Genomic DNA, 15,644 nt, shown 5'->3' on the forward strand with positions numbered 1-15,644 from the left:
CGGCATAGTTGCAGAAGAATAGATCCAGAGACTCTAGGTCCAAACATAATGGGAGAATATAAATATTGAACAACAAAGGAGAAAGGCAGGCCCCCTGGGGTACACCACAGGTGATGATTTCTGCTTCGGACTCACTGTCACCCCAGTGAACTCATGAGTGGCGGCATTCCAGAAAAGACTTGAGCCAACTTAACGCCTCAAGAGGGGCCACCCACGGTAGCCATCCGGTCCAGGAGCATTGCATGGTCTAGCAAGTCAAAGAATGCTGATAAATCCAACAACATCAGCAGCCCTGACTTGCTTTGTTCCAACTTGGAGAGCATGTGCGCCTGTAAGTCGAGCAGCGCGCCTTCCGTGCCATGAAAGCTCCGAAAGCCAGATTGTTTCTTATGTAGGATACCAGCTCCCACGACATAAGACTGAAGCTGTAAGGTGGCGACCTTATTGATTAATTTAAGGAAAAAAAGAGTATTTGTGTTGGGCCTAAGATTGGCCGAATCATTAGGTTCTAAGTACACCTTTTTTAATAGTGGGGTAACTGCTACACTTTTTATGGACTGTGGGATAAGACCGGTTTGAAACAAAGAATTTACGAACCTGCGGAAGAATGGGGCAAAAATGTCCTTATGCTCCAATATATTTTTAGATGGGAATAATTCTCCTGGGCAGTTAGTGGGATGCATGGTTTACGAACGTTGTGAATCTCTACCGTAGTTAGCTCCTTAAACCTAAAACCAGTGTGGGGTTTCGGCTGAGATTGAATTTCTTGTTCCAGGTGTGTGGGGCCTGTTTTAATATTAGCAAGATCCTCTTCCCCCATAGTCTTGCTATAGTTCATTACAGTAGCTAGATGGGGATGGGGGGCCCTATTAGTAGATTCCTCCATGATCTTTTTTGTTACTTTTTCAAATTTGTCAGAGAAGGCTTTCTGCACTCTGTTGCAATCTTCATTAGTTGAATTGATAGAAGGACTAGTATCTACAGGTTTTTCCCAAGACCTGATTAATCGGAAAAGTTCTTTCATTTGATCCCGGCATGGTTGATTTGGTCATTATAGAAGCTATTTTTAGCTTCTAAGATCTTTGCCTAGTATTTTTTTATCTTTATATTTCCAGGCAGTCAAATTTCCCAAGGATTTTTCTCTCAACCAGACATGGTCAGCCTGCCTTTTATTGGCTTTAAGTTCCACTAAGGCTGGGAAAAACCATTTCTAGTGGTTTGGCGTGTCTCCGACAGATCTGGCTTTTAAGGGAGCAATCTGGTCTATAATACCTAAGATTTCCTCATTATAGGTGCTGATCAAGATCTCAGGACCATCAGAGTTGTTTGTTTTCATCATTAGACCCTTCATGCATTCAGCCAAAATAGGGGTAGTAACAGTCTTGAAGTTCCTATTTAATATTTTACGTACAGGTTCATGCACTCTTTGTAGAGGGGCTGGAAGCTTCATTTGACATGAAACAATGGAGTAATCCGACCATATACAAGGGGTGGTGGTAATGTTTTCAATCAGAATGTTTCCACTACTGACCCAATCGAGGGTATGGCCTTTGGTATGCGTCGGTTCCGAGTTATGAACTATTATTTGGTGACTTTTAAAGATTTTTTCAAGTTCCAAGGCTTTTTTATCCTTGACGTCTCCTTTCCAGAGATTAAAATCTCCCAGTATGACTAATGCAGAGTTAGCTGTTAACACAGGTACGACAGTGTTAACAAAGTCCTCATAAACTTGAGGGATTCCCCTAGCAGCCGACAGAGCAACACCAGGTTTATACAGTGATTAAAATTAGGGATCAATTTAATACATACAATGTCACAGCCGTCGCTGACTACCCCTCAATAACCTCTCCCAAAGATTCTGGGAGATAATTTCAGAAATAGAATGCACAAACCTCCCCAGTAACAGAATTGCCGTCTGCAGTAGGTGCGAACATTCCTGAACTAGGTGACACAAGCTTTCTAAATTATACAGTTTACACAATCTGCACGTTCTCCTATATCTGGGCAATCCCCGTCGCGGGCCAATCACTTCTAGAGTGTGGACACAATGCAACCTAAATTTTAAGACCTAAATTCTAATGTTCCTCAATGGGAATTTCATCAAGTAGGGATTCTTCTGCATTGAGCCACTGGGAATAATTATAGTTTCTATGCATAGTTTTAAATTAGAAAAAGACTCTACTGATTCAATATTGTGCCGTTCTCTCAGCCTTCTTGTTCCTGTCTTTGGGGAATCCCTATCTTTCGGGCAAGATGCTTTCACAAGACCTCATGTACTCATTTAAAGAGGCATCCTTCTCCGACTGAAAAATCTCTCCCAGAATAGCAAATAGATAGTCACCCACACACTCTTATCTTTAAGAAGAAATCCAAGTTCTGCTTATACACCAGCCACAATGCTCAACTCTTATCCGATAGCTCCAATCAGTACAGAAGCCTCAGCACAGACCTCCACATTTTCCACTCTAGGACGCAAAGCTATTTCCTACACCTTAAGCCAAGGAGCTCGAACCTATACATCACTGATGGCATAACATTTGCTTTGCAAAATTCCAGAAGAGTGAATAATGAATAGCCACAATTTTACCCTGAATTATCTTCATTGAGATGAAAACGACAATTTTTGCTCCAACTTTTTCAAATGGAACCTATTGGCAAAGATAAACGCTAAATAAATAAACTGGCCTACTTCTTCAATCGGATGGTCAGCAATAGACCACCTATATCTTTTCGAGTTTTCCTTTTTGCTGAAGCACATCATTCTTGATTGAATCTGGGTTGATGCCAAGACCTATCACAAGGCTGGTGGAAGTCTGACCAAACAATCAGATTGCCGGCATACGTCAACCAATCAACCTACATGGAACCCAGCTAAGGCAGACGGAGAGAGGAGTTAGAGAGAACTAACCTCAGATCCAAGATGTACAAGTTGAAAACAGTTGGGAGTAAGAACACACCCCTGCCTTAGACCCTTCCCAACCTGTACTGCTCTGGAGAGGTCACGTTTAGAATTCAGATGGATTTGCACACTATTATCCAAGTGGATAAACAGTATCAAATTTAACAGGCCAGGCTCAATTCCCCACTCAACAAGCTTAGCCCAAAGCAGAGTTCTGTAAGAACCTGTCAAACGACAGAAGAAACGTCCAAACTAGCCGAGTACAGGGAATGGGCTCTTTTTCTCCGACAGCTTTCATCAGAGTGTGTACATTAAGCCATTGAATGATGTCCCCATTCCTTTATGAAAACCTGTCTGGAAGATAGTCAGCCTTTTTTAGTGCCAATCCACCTGACCAAATCCTTTAACACAAAATATGCGAGAGGTTTACTGGCAATATCAATTAAAGTGGCCTATAACTATTGGGCAATGTCCTACTCCCACTTCTTATAGATGCCTTCTGCCCATGTCCTTGGAAGAGTCAGATCTGCAGCAATTTGTACAAAGTGTACAAGATATGAGACCATAATGTGACGTTGACCTTAAGAACTCTATTGGACAAACTGTCCGGGCCACATGCCCTGGAGTTCTTAAAGTTTGCTAGAGTCAATTCCAGCTCTTAAACATAAAAAATTAGGTTCCAGGGCTACTTTGAAAGCATTACAATATTTCTAGTATTATCTATGCCTGTTGTGAACAGAAAAAGACAAGTGTTGAAACCAAGAGGTTTCAGAAACACAGCTGGCTTGGTAAGTACTCTGTTTACTTTCGTGATCGTTTAATGATCATCAAATACCCCTAACATCGTTCTCAATAATTTCATCATATTTTTATTCATTTTTATAGGATTTGAAATTTTATAAAATGTAAGACAATTCTTGTAGCTCTGTCTAATCCTCTTGACCTGCACAACTCTATCTGCCAAAGACTTGGAATCATCCCCTCTGACTTTGAGAATGGCTGAGCTCATTTGCTTTTTGCAATTTTTGATCATGAAGGATTGTACTGTGTCCTTAATACACGGACACAGGTTCTCCATTTCTAATGCAACAAAGAACACATGCCATTTGTGCAATGGTATCTGTATAGGTGGAGGGCAAACAGTTGTGCCTTTTCACAGGGTGGCAACAAGCTAGTCGAACATATTTCAACAGTTTGATTCATTTTCTTAGGATTTAACCAGTTTACTGTATTGTAAGGCATTAAATACATTTTGGGCGAAAAATATTGACAACTTAGAAGCCATGAGACAATCCGATTCAGAACAAACACGGATCAAGTCCCAACCTGACATTTTATTTACAACAGTGAGAAGGCCCCTCCAACCCCCCGGATGATCACCACAACCACCTTTTTTGGCTTTCTTAATAATAGTGGTAAAACCATCATTAACAGGTAAACCTCGCAACCAGGTTTCCTGTAAAAATAAAATTTAAAATTTGTTAAAAACCATGACCATCTTGAGATTAAAAAACTATTATAACCACGTGAATTTCAACTTAATAAAGACATGGAATCAGAGTTAAAAACTTGGGTGTTTGTTTTATTTGGCAGAGCTGAGGCCGACCAAGATCAGCCTTCTGTTCCTTTGTCCCCAGGTACTGTATAAACCTGCCTCCCCCAGAAGTATCTATTTTCCTAAACAATTTAGGCATACCCATGTACACAATGCCTTTAGCAAAGGCCAAGGTACCCCTACTAACAGACAAAGTTAGCAGTATTCATTTTACCCTTGTAACAAATGACTCAAAAACCCTCTGTAGTAAATCCACATACGCAGACTTTACTAACGCCCAAACAAGAGGAGAAATAAAGAGTACTGTGCATTTGTCAAATCGAAGGTCTATACATTCGACTTGTTTTATATCAGCAGAGGAAACCCCTATCTTTGGGCTCCTTTGGCGCTGTACTTTTCAGGCTGACACAGGAGCTGTCCCCTCCTCACCCCACAAAGAAGCAGTACAGGAGCACCACTACTTCATTGAAGCTGCATCACCCGAAGGTGCGAAGCCCAACACAGCCAAGCCCAACACAGCCAAAGGGGAGACTGTTTGGGCTGAAGAGCTTGATTCGCCCTTCCGGTTCACAACCTTGTTGTGGTAAGATTCTGTTATAAAGCTCAGTCCAGGCAGCTTTATGGTTACTTCTTACGTTTACTTCAGTTCTTATGTTACAGTTACAGTTCCAAGATTAAGACATCAGCTATAAGGATAGGGAGACAGAGACACAAAGACACCGGCACCCAGGGAGGGAGGGCTCAACTGACACAATATAGAACTCTCATCACAGCATTCTCCCACTCATGCCTCAGCATTCCACAGGCACTCTGGTGACATCATAAACCACATGACAAACCACATCAGACTAACCAAGCACATCACAACACATCTTCCCCCTTACAAAACACACTTGCAACACAAGCTTCACAACACATCTCCCTCCTATCAGACATTTTCACAAAGGCAACGCACATCTCATCCAACCCAAGAGCAATGGAGGTTTCACTAGAAAAACCCACAACTATGCAATTTCAGAACTACGCCTATCATCCTTAAACACCATCAATAACAGCACTAATCACCTCCCATCCACCCCTGCCACGAGCAGACTCTAGTCTCCCACACTAGACACAAACCAGCCCAGATCCAAGGCTATACCTAACCCACAATAACATAACCAACACAAAACAACTTTGGTCCTCCCGCTCGCCCCTACCACAGGCGAGCCTTCAGGCTGCCACCCTGAAGCACCTACTTGTCACCCCGACGCAATACTAGTCATCAGGATGACAACGAAATCACCATAGACAGATAAGAGGTTCAGTAATTCTACAGCTCACTAACACACAACCAGCAACAGGCATGCCTCAGAAACACATAAGCATATACATATATATATATATATATAGGTGGACCAAGCCAATCAAGCAAACCTGACCATACCATGGTGTAAAGCTCCTCAAACAGCTTGGAGATGCTGGCCAGTCAACTCCAAGTCCATCGAAAAAACATATGGTTGACTCTAACACTCTTCTCAAAGGCAGAACAATCCAGTCCTATAATCAAAACCCCGACCATATAAAAATAGCCAGGATCAACACATAACACATAAAAATAAACAAATCACCCTGGGATTCTTCACCTCGAACAGCTTCTTCAACCTTTTCATAATATTTACTGGAGGGAGTCCCCTGCCAGCAACCCGCTTCACCTGTCTTCTACAAGCCGTCCTTTGGGATAAGAATCATTTCTTCAAAGATTGCACTACTTCCAAAACAAAAGCACTAGACTCGACTATCGCTATAGCAAAGACACTAGACGCTTGCAGTACCAACCATACTTGTGCAACTCTCACTAACCACTCTAATTAAAATTCCTGACAAGGCGCTACCCTCAGGCTTCCCCTTTCTAACACATCAAACCTACCGAGGCGCTACCTCACTTTAGTTACATCACTAAACTCAATCTCATGACCTAAACAGCGTTAACTAAAACACCGATAGAGTGCACTTCTAAGTGACGCTACCACCTAACCTAACTCTTCTAAACAGAGAAACTTCCTACTGTTCATACCAAACGGAGGCGTTACCTCCCTAGTATCTAAAGCTTCTAATTAAAATGAATGTTGCACCCATTCATTCCTTCATACATCCATGCGCATTCTAGCTAATATGCCCGTGACATGCCTTCACTTCCATACTTCTCAAGTGCATGGATATACACATTTTCACATCTGCATTTAACATTTTCTTTTTTTTTTTTTTACTCCAAACTTTTTATACCTAGCGCGTGCGAGATTACTTCACATAAAGATATGGCAAATGTGCCTAAACGTCCATGTTGTTCTGTAACAACTTACTCCTGAAAATCCTCAAAACTCATTAAGTCTAGCACACTCACTCAGACTGACACACACCTCATGCACTTTCCTTATTATTTAAATAAAGTCCGTCTGCAAATAAACACTGCATTAACTTCAAAAAAAATTGTCAGTGGCATTTCACTCAATCAAACTGACATACAACGCATATATATGCACTTTCCATAGCATTCAATAGAGTCCATCTGCAAGTAAAACAAGTACATTTTTTTTCTCCAACATACCTAACTAACAACCACCTTTACTATAGAGCACCTTTACTAAACATTTCAAATGTGCTAACAGGCATTCCTTCTTCACTTGAATAATGCCTGCCCTGCCAGGCACAGAGAAGTGAGTAAAACCGTTCCCGGTTGACCTCTACCCTTCTTATCAGTACACAAGTGCTCAAATGACGAGGAAAACGTTTCCCCAGATGCCGCCTGCATCTTCTTTTCCAGCGTTTCATTTTTTTTTTCCCTTGACATGCTCCATTACTATGGTGTCGCATTTCCAGTCAGCCTCTCTCCTTACGTAGCAACTGTCACTTCAACACGTGGCTGCAGCCGTTATCATCGCACCAAAATATCTTTTACACTCACTTATAACTCCATTATGCTGCCTTTCTCCGCAACATCTCTCCGCTGCGCTGCGCTGCCATTTCCTAATATTTTTCATGAGACCATCGGATCGATTGAGCAGTGAACCCGATGGCATCATCATGCCGGGAACACTCTGAACTTCCGCATTCCACGCCTCGTTATGAAAATACTTTCTCTCTGTCATCACGTTTCCTACGTCCATGTAGGTCCTTTCGTCATCGTATTACGAAACTGATCACACTGGCAACCAGCTCAGAATTCGATCTGCTAACGGTGACGTTCTGACCTTCGCCATACCCTGGTGCTCCAATGTGACGTCATCAGTCACACACTCTCAGTGGGAGCGAAACGAAGCTCCTGCTTTTAACGGCCATCCATTTACTCAGCACAACGGCAGCTGCTTGCTACTGACAGCGCGCATAATCTATGACCCTTAAAAGGTAATAAACACTGGAATGCGCCTGCCAATCTTCAGCAACAGTCACGGGCGGCGCCCCAGGCTCCCTTTTTAACAGGAATTTCAGAAATAACAGAATGTCTACAGCACTTCCCCTTTCACTGTGCAATACCTTGAAGGGGACTTACATCTGCACTTCGCTCCTTCCACAGTATCTTATGGGGCCACCAAGCATGGGGCTTTCTGCCATCATGCGCCCTGGGGAAGTATGTCTGGGCTTTTCCTTGGCACCCTCCTGGGACCCAGCTTCCCCACTCCACAGCTCACGATGAGCACTGGTCCCAAACAACAATGGAGCTTTCTCCCTCCGGCTCCCCTTGCACTATGGGGATCATGTCAGGGCTTCTTCCTGACGACCCCTTGGGCCCCTGGGTGATGGGACTTACGGTTTCTGGGGGCGGTGTCCTCTGTTTTCTTCTGGTCCTGATTCATCCTGCACCCCCCCGCAGCAGGCGTCTTGAATCATTTACTTCTTCACTTCATGTATTTACTTAGTTTCTCTTAATCTTCCTTTGCCTTGGGTTCTTGATGAAGGAAATCCTCGTCGCCATTGTTATAAAGCTCAGTCCAGGCAGCTTTATGGTTACTTCTTACGTTTACTTCAGTTCTTATGTTACAGTTACAGTTCCAAGATTAAGACATCAGCAATAAGGATAGGGAGACAGAGACACAAAGACACCGGCACCCATCACCCAGGGAGGGAGGGCTCAACTGACACAATATAGAACTCTCATCACAGCATTCTCCCACTCATGCCTCAGCATTCCACAGGCACTCTGGTGACATCATAAACCACATGACAAACCACATCAGACTAACCAAGCACATCACAACAGATTCTTTTTACACCGCAACACCAGCCCTACGCCCCGTGCACACAGACAGATATTTTTCCCTGCGTCACTGGTAACATTTCAGTACTGTAATGGCAGTTAGAACGGGGGCGGGCACATGCTTGGCTCCCTGAAGATGTTATAAATGATACATCTGCTTGTTGCACCCGGTAGGTTCTTGAAGGTAGCTACGTGTTAGAGGTGCCCATTGGTTCTTTGTTTGTCCCAACTGAGAGCATTGTAACGTAAGAACCAGTTGGATTGTGCACCCATCCTATGTTATTTCGTTTAGCTCTAGCACAATACATGTACAGGACATCCAGCGGCCACTGCACTAATATCAAGGGAGTCACTGAGAGCTTGTTTTGGGAAGCACAGATTAGATGGTGAGAGGGAGACAGATTATGGCAGCTCTCCGAGTTGGACTTGTAGCTGGCAGTTACTCTCACTTGCTCTTGGCTTGGTTGATCTAGACCATTTATTGGACATTTTTTAATTGGTTAAAAAAAAAAAAGAACATTCAACCTTAACAATTGTAATTGTTTATTTACACAAGTAAAGCACTTCAAGACAGGAAGGGAATGCAGTAGTCATTCTTAAGCCTTAGAGATTCTGAATGATCTAACAACAAATAACTAGCATAGTAGGCCGGAGGCATCTCAAGTAGTGCAAGTGCATGAAAGGAAGGAATGAGAGAAGGGGGTGGGGGAGAAGGAAAAGAGCATGCAATCAAACTACTGTACTATGCATAACAACATGTCAGATAGTGCAAGTGCATGACAAAGAGAGGGGTGGGGGTAGAGGGAAAAAGACATACAGACAATAACTACCGTACTAGGTCTGGTGAGATTTCAGAGAGGGGAGACAGAGGGAGGGCAGGACAAACGATCTGGATAGGCTTAGTACATTCAAGGTCGTGCAAGTGCACAGACAGGAAGTGCGAGGGAGAGGGACAAAACGAAGACAGATAAAATACATATAATTTATTGGACATTTGTATGGCGCCTATACACAAGTGTTTCCAGGTGCCACAAGACAAGTTGAGGGGGCGGGGTGGAGGGGAAATGGGAAAGAAGTAGAACAAAAAACGGTTATATTGGCCTTGTGACAATCCTACCTTGCAAGACAAGGTGATAAGTGCAGGTGGGGGAGTCGAGGAGAAGTGCAGGAGAGGGGTGTCCAAGGGAGGTGGGGTAGGCAAGTTCTGGGGGGTCAAGGAGGTAAGTGCCAGGGGGGAAGAGGATGAATGCAGTGGCCAGGGGGGACCAGGTTAGGGATAGTCCAGGGAAGGGAGAACACGGGCAAGTGCTGGTAAAGGATGCTAAGGTGACTGGTAGGGGGGGGGGTTGTTTGACCCTGTGCGACTCTGAAGGGACCAGGTCCCAATTGCAGAGGGCATGTTAGTATGGGAGGGGAGAGGGAAGGAAGAGGAGATGAGGAAAGTCTTGAGAAGTTTCTGGAACTTAAGAAGATCTGGCTCAAGTCTGAGGGGGGCAGGAAGGCTGTTCCAGAGGGAGGAACCAGCCAAGGAAAGGGATCTCCCTCCCAATCTCTGCTTGAAGAAACATTTGAGCTGCAGAGAGTTGGAGCCATTCCACCGAAGGACTCTAGCAGGGAGGTATTTAGGGAGGGAAAGCTGGATGTAGAGAGGTACCAGGCCCCAGACAGCCCCGTGAAGGCAGCATAGGGTCTTGAATTTGATCCGTGCGGTCACCGGGAGCCAGTGGAGAGATTTTAGGGCTGGAGAGATGCGATTCCTGGGCTTCAGGCCAAGGATAAGTCTCCCAGTCCTATTCTGGATCAGTTGGAGAGGGCAAAGGGACGAAAGGGGCAGATTAAGGAAGAGGCTGTTGCAGTAGTCCAGCCCAGAGAGAACCATGGCTCTGGAGACATTGAGCTTCTGGGGGAAGGTGAGCAAAGTTAGAATGCCCCTCAGGTGGCGGAGCTGAAAGTTGGACTTCTTGGCAAGGTCCGTGATGTGTGGAGAGAAGGAGAGAGAAGAGTCAACAAGGATGCCATGGTTTTTTGCCTCACAAGTGGGTGAGAGGAGGGGACCCAAGGAGGCAGGCCAGAGAGTGGGCGGCGGGGGGACAGGGAACAGGCGTTTCAATGAGAAGGATCTGTGACTTACTGGTATTAAGGCAGAGATCACTGGCAGAGGACCATGCCTGATTAGCAGTCAGGTATGAGGGAGGAGGTAGAGGATGGCAGATTGACGGAGAGCTGTGTGTCGTCTGCAGAACACTGGAAAGGAGGGGAGAAGGTGGAGATCAGGTGGGCCAGGTAGATTTTGAAAAGCCATGGCGATAGGATAAAGCCCTGAGGAATGCCACAGGTAGGCGGTGAGGTGGAGGAGAGAAAAGGACCCATTTGTACCCTCGTCTGTTTGAAAGGAAGGTGGTCAGAAACGCCAGTGCCCTGTCCACGATGCCTAGGGTATCATGCAGACGGTTTAGGTGGATGGTGTGGTTGACTGGCAAAGGCAGAAGAAAGATCAAGGTAGATCAGAACAGAGGGAGTGCGAGTCCAGTTTAGAGAGCTGGTCTTCACTGGGGTTCAGGAAAGCAGTTTCCATGCCTCTGGATGTGTTGAAACTGGACTGGTGGTCATGGAGGCAGCCAGCCATTTCAGTGTGGGTCAGTTGGGGTATGACCAGCTCCTTCATGATCTTGCCCCAAAAAAGGGGTGGTGGCGATAGGGTGATAGTTATCCATGCCAGAAGGGTCAGCAGATGTTCTTTTTTAGGAGAGGGCACACAAGAGTGCTTAAGGGGTTGTGGGAAGGAGCCATTGGCAAAGGAGTGGTTGCAGACGTCAGCCAACGCTGGGGTGAGAGAGGCGATGTTGTCCTTGATGGATCTGGAGGAGCAGGCGGCACCTGTTTAGAGGAAACTTTCATAGAGAGGACAACTCTAGAGCTCTCGTCTGGTGCAATGGGAGAGGAGGAGAGTATGGGAGCAAGGGGAGGGGGACCAAGGGAGGCAAAAGAAGGGGTGGGGTGGGAGCAGATGACAGAGCGAACAGGATGTCCAGCGTTTTGGAGAAGTGGGTGGCCAGTACAGTGCAGAGGATCTGGGAGGGAGGCGGAGACTGCAGTAGGATTTGAATGTTCCTTGCAGTTTTTAAAGAGCTCAGACCCTTTATTGGTGGTTCCAGAGATGCAGGCCTGGACTTGAGCCCTCTTCTTTGAGCAGATGGTGAGACAGTATTGCCTTTAGAGTAGGCGGCAGGCCAGTTTGCCAGAGGATGAGCAAGATGCCGGTCACTTCCACTCTGCAGCCCTGCACTTTTGTTTCAAAGCTGCCAAGTCAGAATCATACCAAGACTTGCATTTGGAGGCAGGCTTCATGCGGATCCTCATGACAAGGGCAAGGATGCCCAGGGTGTTAGAAATAGAGAGATGGAGGTTAACTAGAACAGAGTTAGAAGGAGAGTCCAAAGAAAGGGGCGGAGGAGGGATTATGGAAGAGGCAAATGCAGCAACTGACAAATGCTTAATTGGTCGAATGACTGAGAAGAAGACTGACAGTGCGGGCAGAGGCAGCATCATCGGGGGGGGTCAAGATGGGAAGGGAGGAGAGAGTGGTCAGACCAGGAGAGAGGGGTAGTAAGAGGATTGGAGAGCTGGATGTTTGTTGAGATGAGAGCATCCAAGGTGTGTCCAGCAGAGTGGGTTGGGCCAGAGGGAAGGATAGTGAGGAAAAGTGTTGGAGGTTGCGAAAGAGTACAGAAGTCACATTCAGAGAGCCGATATGGATGTTAACGTCCCCAAGGAAAATAGGTTTGGGGGGAGGAGGCAAGAAGAGAGGACAGGTCCATCCATTCCGAGAGTAAAAGAAAATCTGGTACGGGTGCCTGTAGATCGTAGCAAGAGTAAGAGAGAAGGTGGGCGAGACAGATGGCCTAAGGACTAGGCTTTCAAAGGATGAGTGGGTTTCAGTGGGGATGATGGAGGCAGGAACCCACTCAGGGAAAAATCAGAGCCACTCTGCCGCCAGGCTAGGAGGGCCTGGGATTGGGCAGGATCTTGTAGCCCTCCGGGAGAAGCGTGTTAAAAGCAGTGACAGAGCTGGCCTTGAACCACATCTCAGTGACAGCATAGACGTCAAGGTGTTCATGGAGGAGACAGATGTCAGAGGAGTGTTTGATAGAGCGAGAGTTGAGGGTAGCTATGTGAAGCTGGTTGCCGCCTTTAAATGATTTGTGGGGGGGGGGTGCCACCACTGGGGGGAAGGGAAGGATGAGGGAAGTAGGGGTGGTGAGAGGGGGGATTTGAAGAGTGATGGAAGACACCTGTCAAGAAGGAGGTGGTTGGGCTGGGAGGCCCTCAGCCATGATAGTGCCATTGTGATGGACATTAATGGCGCATTTGGAGGATGGAAAGTGAGCCAAGAGCACTTCCCATCTGGTGCTACCAGTACTGGAACAGAAAGGGGAGAGGACAGCAACCATATGGGGAGTCCATAAGTCAGAGGAAGGAACAGCAAAGAGAATGTCGGTGAGAGTTGTCTGGAGGAAGCATTGATGTAGGTGTCTGCAATGGGCAGAATGGGGTTTGGAACTCAGAAGTGCCTTTTTAAATGTCTTACTTCCAGACTTCATGAGAGAGGGGCCAGGTGATGGAGAAGCAATTACAATAGAGGTAGAGATGGAGATGGAGAGAACCATGAGGGCAGGGACAAGGGGGGGGGGGGATAGCAGGGGAGAGGGTTGGAAGCACTATGCAACAGTAGAATTTCACCAGGCGGCCAAGCAGACAAAATCAATGAGCACACTAGAGATTGCCAGAAGGCACTGAAAAGCAGTACAAAATGAGGATGCACAGTTGCAAAGTACACTAGATAATCGAATTTGGGTTTTAGATTTTGGTGTTTCTTTTGAAGCAGAGCATTTAGAAAATAGAGAGCATACAGTAAGTGACAACACAAGGGATATTGCAATTGGTGCAGAGATTGGTGGTTATAGTTAAGCAGGTGGGGAAAGGAGCAGGAGACAACCAACGGAAATCAGAGTGTCCAAGGGAGGTGCGTGACCAGGTCAATGTGATCCATGTTGCTTACTAGAGCAAATGCAAAGTCAGGGTTTTGATCTTGGTCAAAGCATGTAGTGGTCCAAGTCTCTGTGACTCATTTTCAGAAACAATGGCAAGAGACATAGGGGCAAGGAGTAGCGGCAATGAGAGGTGCTCCTCCAGATCAAGAAAGATCCAGACAGGGGCCCTGGCTGGAGGTTGGTTCAAAGCCTGCCGGTTCCTGGATTGGGCAGAAGACAAACATGTGGCCCAATCAGGAGCAAGAGGTTGGCCAGCAACGAGGCTCACCTCCAACGGTAATGTCGGCAGCTATGATTGCAGGGTGATCGGGACCAGCAATTTAACAGCCCCACTGGGCTATGCACAGGCTGGCACCCTGCAGGCCATTTGCTATGGACACCTGTACTGTATTGCAGTTTTCTTCATTTTGTATGTTTAGACAGTGCAGTCATTCATTTGTCTTAGTTACTTACCTGTAACTATTTCTCCAGCATTGGTATCTTTGATAGATTCACATGCTTGAATATTTCCCATCGCCAGACCAGGAATCCTCTGTGATTTAAATAATTATTAAACATTTTTGATATATACATTATTTCCATAGAATATGAATGTAGATGGCACCTTATGGTCCAATAGCCATTCACTTGTGTAGTCCCTCCACCTCGTTTTGGTCCTTTATAGCCGCAACCAATGAGGTGGCAGGGCTTAAGCTCCACCCCAGTCAGCCATCTTCAGATTTTGAGCCGTAGAGACTACAATATGATGGATGCTGAGCGTAGAAGCAGCCACTCGGGGAGGCGGTGGGCGCATGTGAATCTATGAAAGATACCAATGCTGGAGAAATACAGTTACAGGTAAGTAACTAAGACTTCTCCAACATTGGATATTTCATAGATTCAGATGCTTGAATAGAATACCAGGCAGTTAAAATCATGCCCCCATCATATATACAATAGATATGCAGAAAAAAAAAAAACATTTCCGAGAGCCTTTACCATACAGCAAAACAAAGGTTACATACTTGGGGAAAGGCGGGAGAGAAGGCTGATCCTACCTTATGTAAAGAGGTGGCAGAGCACTGCCTGGCCAACTGCAGATTCTTTGTTGGTATCTTCTGTCAGGCAGTAATGCTTGGCAAACGTGTGCAGAGTGCTCCAGGTAGCGGCTCTCCATATGCCTTTCAAAGATACCCCTGTGTGAAACGCTACTGAAACTGCTCTCTCTCTAGTGGAGTGAGCCGAAGGAGGCTTGGTGAGGGGGTCGCTTTTTGCTTGGTGACAGTGGGTGATTCATTGAGAGACCCAACATGCCAGACTTTGCTTGGAGATATATTGGCCTTTAGTGCAGCCAGAAAAAGCAATGAACAACCTGTTGGAGGAGCGGAACTCCTTTGTTCTCTGTAAATAAAACTCTTGCCACATCCAGAGAATACAACGTTCTTTCTGCCTCAGAGGTATGATTCTGGAAGAAAGCCGGTAGGACAATGCGCTCTGCGAGTGTCATTTCTGACAAGACCTTGGGAAGGAATTTAGGGTGTGTTCTCAAAATGGCCAGGTCCTTATGAAGCAAGGTAAAAGGAGGCTCTGATGACAAAGCTTACAACTCACTGATGCTCCTGGCCAATGTGATGGCTATCAAGAAGGCTGTTTTCCAAGATAAATATTTTATGTCACATCTATGAATGGGCTTGTATGGTGGTTCCATGAGAGCTGTTAGTACAGTGTTTAGACTCCAGGCTGGAACTGATGTGGGCGTAGGCGGGTAAGTACGCATCAACCCTTTCAGGAAGATCTTGACAGCCGGTTGTGCGAGTAATGACCATTTTTCTGGGATCGTTGTGTATGCCGCTATGGCCGATAGATGGACCTTGATAGAGGATAACGAAAGCCCTCCTTTAGTCAAATACAATAAGTAAGGAAGCA

This window comes from Ambystoma mexicanum, chromosome 14, assembly GCF_040938575.1.
Source record: "Ambystoma mexicanum isolate Mex_15411 chromosome 14, UKY_AmexF1_1, whole genome shotgun sequence".
In the NCBI taxonomy this organism is placed as follows: domain Eukaryota; kingdom Metazoa; phylum Chordata; class Amphibia; order Caudata; family Ambystomatidae; genus Ambystoma; species Ambystoma mexicanum.